The 4,682-nt window shown below is 43.3% G+C and overlaps 1 non-coding gene across 1 annotated transcript; it reads left to right on the top strand.

The window, feature by feature from the left end:
- Window positions 1-3,865: 3,865 nt before the first annotated feature.
- On the top strand, window positions 3,866-3,973 carry LOC112766475 (small nucleolar RNA R71). Its single transcript, XR_003184394.1, has one exon. It is a non-coding gene; the product is annotated as a small nucleolar RNA R71 (small nucleolar RNA).
- Window positions 3,974-4,682: the final 709 nt, after the last annotated feature.

The following is a 4,682-nucleotide window of genomic DNA, read 5'->3' as shown; positions in this document are numbered from 1 at the left end:
GCCACCACATCAAAATAATTAAAGTGTTATAAAATTCAAAATTCATGCAATTCTTTTTCTTTTTCAATTAAGCACGTTTTTATTTAAGAGAGGTGATGGATTCATAGGACATTCATAACTTTAAGGCATAGACACTAAGACACTAATGATCACAAGACACAAACATAGATAAACATAAGCATGAAATTCGAAAAACAGAAGAATAAATTAGAAGGAAATCAAGGAACGGGTCCACCTTAGTGATGGCGGCTCTTTCTTCCTCTTGAAGACCCTATGGAGTGCTTGAGCTCCTCAATGTCTCTTCCTTGTCTTTTTTGCTCCTCTCTCATGATTCTTTGATCTTCTCTAATTTCATGGAGGATGATGGAGTGTTCTTGGTGCTCCACCCTTAGTTGTCCCATGTTGGAACTCAATTCTCCTAGGGAGGTGTTTAGTTGCTCCCAATAGTTTTGTGGAGGAAAGTGCATCCCTTGAGGTATCTCAGGGATCTCATGATGAGTGGGGTCTCTTGTGTGTTCCATCCTCTTCTTAGTGATGGGCTTGTCCTCATCAATAGGGATGTCTCCCTCTATGTCAACTCCAACTGAATGACAGAGGTGACAAATGAGATGAGGGAAGGCTAACCTTGCCAAGGTAGAGGACTTGTCCGCCACCTTATAGAGCTCTTGAGCTATAACCTCATGAACTTCTATTCCTTCTCCAATCATGATGCTATGAATCATGATAGCCCGGTCTATGGTAACTTTGGACCGGTTGCTAGTGGGAATGATTGAGCGTTGGATAAACTCCAACCATCCTCTAGCCACGGGTTTGAGGTCATGCCTTCTCAATTGAACCGGCTTCCCTCTTGAATCTCTCTTCCATTGGGCACCCTCTTCACATATGATTGTGAGGACTTGGTCCAACCTTTGATCAAAGTTGACCCTTCTAGTGTAAGGGTGTTCATCTCCTTGCATCATGGGCAAATTGAATGCCAACCTTACACTTTCCGGACTAAAATCCAAGTATTTCCCCCGAACCATAGTAAGATAATTCTTTGGATCCGGGTTCACACTTTGATCATGGTTCTTGGTGATCCATGCATTGGCATAGAACTCTTGAACCATCAAGATTCCGACTTGTTGAATGGGGTTGGTAAGAACTTCCCAACCTCTTCTTCAGATCTCATGTTGGATCTCCGGATGTTCACCCTTTTTGAGTGAAAAAGGGACCTCGGGGATCACCTTCTTCAAGGCCACAACTTCATAGAAGTGGTCTTGATGCACCCTTGAGATGAATCTCTCCATCTCCCATGACTCGGAGGTGGAAGCTTTTGCCTTTCCTTTCCTCTTTCTAGAGGTTTCTCCGGCCTTGGATGCCATAAATGGTTATGGAAAAACAAAAAGCAATGCTTTTACCACACCAAACTTAAAATGTTTGCTCGTCCTCGAGCAAAAGAAGAAAGAAGAGAGGAGAAGAAGAAGAAATGAGGAGAAAGGGAATGGCTTTGTGTTTGGCCAAAAAAGGGAGGAGAAATGGTGTTTAGGTTGTGTGGAAAGGAAGGAGTGAAGGAGGGTTTATATAGGAGAGGAGGAAGGGTAGGGTTCGGTCATTTGAGGGTGGGTTTGGGTGGGAAAGTGGTTTGAATTTGAATGGTGAGGTAGGTGGGGTTTTATGAAGGATGGATGTGAGTGGTGAAGAGAAAAATGGGATTTGATAGGTGAAGGGTTTTTGGGGAAGAGGTGTGGAGGTGATTGGTGATTGGGTGAAGAAGAGAGAGAGTGGTGGGGTAGGTGGGGGTCCTGTGGGGTCCACAGATCCTGAGGTGTCAAGGAAAAGTCATCCCTACACCAAATGGCAAGCAAAATCTTGATTTGTGCCAATTCTGGCGTTAAACTCCGGGTTGGTGCCCATTTCTGGCGTTTAACGCCAGCTTCTTGCCCTTTTCTGGCGTTTAACGCCAGTCTGGTGCCCCTTTCTGGCGTTAAACGCCCAGAATGGTGCCAGACTGGGCGTTAAACGCCCAACAGCTAGCCTCACTGGAGTTTAAACGCCAGTAGGTGCGTCCTCCAGGGTGTGCTGTTTTTCTTCCTGTTTTTCATTCTGTTTTTGCTTTTTTCATTGATTTTGTGACTTCTTATGATCATCAACCTACAAAAAATATAAAATAACAAAAGAAAATAGTTAATTATAAAACATTGGGTTGCCTCCCAACAAGCGCTTCTTTAATGTCATTAGCTTGACAGAGGACTCTTATGGAGCCTTAGAAATGCTCAGAGCTATGTTGGAACCTCCCAACACCAAACTTAGAGTTTGACTGTGGGGGCTCTGTTTGGCTCTGTTTTGAGAGAATCTCTTCATGCTTCCTCTCCATGATGACAGAGGGATATCCTTGGGCCTTAAACACCAAGGATTCTTTATTCACTTGAATGATCAACTCTCCTCTATCAACATCAATCACAGCCCTTGCTGTGGCTAGGAAGGGTCTGCCAAGGATGATGGATTCATCCATGCATTTCCCAGTCTCTAGGACTATGAAATCAGTAGGGATGTAATGGTCTTCAACTTTAACCAGAACATCCTCTACAAGTCCATGGGCTTGTTTTCTTGAGTTGTCTGCCGTCTCTAGTGAGATTTTTACAGCTTGTACCTCAGAGATCCCTAACTTCTCCATTACAGAGAGAGGCATGAGGTTTACACTTGACCCTAAGTCACACAAGGCCTTCTTGAAGGTCATGGTGCCTATGGTACAAGGTATTGAAAACTTCCCAGGATCCTGTCTCTTTTGAGGCAGTTTCTGCCTATACAAGTCATCCAGTTCCTTGGTGAGCAAAGGGGATTCATCCTCCCAAGTCTCATTTCCAAATAACTTGTTATTTAGCTTCATGATTGCTCCAAGGTATTTAGCAACTTGCTCTTCAGTGACATACTCATCCTCTTCGGAGGAAGAATACTCATCAGAGCTCATGAATGGCAGAAGTAAGTCCAATGGAATCTCTATGGTCTCAGTTTGAGCCTCAGATTCCCATGGTTCCTCATTGGGGAACTCATTGGAGGCCAGTGGACGCCCAGTGAGGCCTTCCTCAGTGGCGTTCACTGCCTCTCCTTCCTCCCAAAATTCGGCCATGTTGATGGCCTTGCACTCTCCTTTAGGATTTTCTTCTGTATTGCTTGGGAGAGTACTAGGGGGGAGTTCAGTAATTTTCTTGCTCAGCTGACCCACTTGTGCCTCCAAGTTTCTAATGGAGGACCTTGTTTCAGTCATGAAACTTTGAGTGGTTTTGATTAGATCAGAGACCATGGTTGCTAAGTCAGCGGTATTCTGCTTAGAACTCTCTGTCTGTTGCTGAGAAGATGATAGAAAAGGCTTGCTATTGCTAAACCTGTTTCTTCCACCATTATTGTTGTTGAAACCTTGTTGAGGTCTCTGTTGATCCTTCCATGAGAGATTTGGATGATTCCTCCATGAAGGGTTATAGGTGTTTCCATAGGGTTCTCCCATGTAATTCACCTCTTCTATTGAAGGGTTCTCAGGATCATAAGCTTCTTCCTCAGATGAAGCTTCCTTAGTACTGCTTGGTGCATTTTGCATTCCAGACAGACTTTGAGAAATCATATTGACTTGTTGGGTCAATATTTTGTTCTGAGCCAATATGGCATTCAGAGTGTCAATCTCAAGAACTCCTTTCTTCTGATTAGTCCCATTGTTCACAGGATTTCTTTCAGAAGTGTACATGAATTGGTTATTTGCAACCATTTCAATCAGTTCTTGAGCTTCAGTAGGCGTCTTCTTCAGATGAAGAGATCCTCCTGCAGAGCTATCCAAAGACATCTTGGATAGTTCAGAGAGACCATAATAGAAAATACCTATGATGCTCCATTCAGAAAGCATATCAGAAGGACACTTTATGATTAATTGTTTGTATCTTTCCCAAGCTTCATAGAGGGATTCTCCTTCCTTCTGTCTGAAGGTTTGGACTTCCACTCTAAGCTTACTCAATTTTTGAGGTGGAAAGAACTTTGCCAAGAAGGCATTGACTAGCTTTTCCCAAGAGTCCAGGCTTTCTTTAGGTTGAGAGTCCAACCATGTTCTAGCTCTGTCTCTTACAGCAAAAGGGAATAGCATAAGTCTGTAGACCTCAGGGTCAACCCCATTAGTCTTGACAGTGTCACAGATTTGCAAGAACTCAGCTAAGAACTGATGAGGATCTTCCAATGGAAGTCCATGGAACCTGCAATTCTGTTGCATTAGAGAAACTAATTGAGGCTTAAGCTCAAAGTTGTTTGCTCCAATGGCAGGGATAGAGATGCTTCTCCCATAGAAATCAGGAGTAGGTGCAGTAAAGTCACCCAGCACCTTCCTTGCATTGTTGGCATTGTTGTTTTCGGCTGCCATGTGTCCTTCTTCTTTGAAGAATTCGGTCAGGTCCTCTAAAGAGAGTTGTGCTTTGGCTTCTCTTAGCTTTCTCTTCAAGGTCCTTTCAGGTTCAGGATCAGCCTCAACAAGAATGCCTTTGTCTTTGCTCCTGCTCATATGAAAGAGAAGAGGACAAGAAAATGTGGAATCTTCTATGTCACAATATAGAGATTCCTTAAAGTGTCAGAGGAAAAGAAGAGTAGAAGACAGAAGTAGAAAATTCGAACTTATCAAAGAAGATGGAGTTCGAATTTTGCATTAAGGGATAGTGTTAGTCCATAAATAG

Source organism: Arachis hypogaea, chromosome 2 (assembly GCF_003086295.3).
Source record: "Arachis hypogaea cultivar Tifrunner chromosome 2, arahy.Tifrunner.gnm2.J5K5, whole genome shotgun sequence".
NCBI lineage: Eukaryota > Viridiplantae > Streptophyta > Magnoliopsida > Fabales > Fabaceae > Arachis > Arachis hypogaea.
The sequence above is the reverse complement of the archived record's forward strand: the minus strand, read 5'-3'. Positions and strand labels throughout refer to the sequence as shown.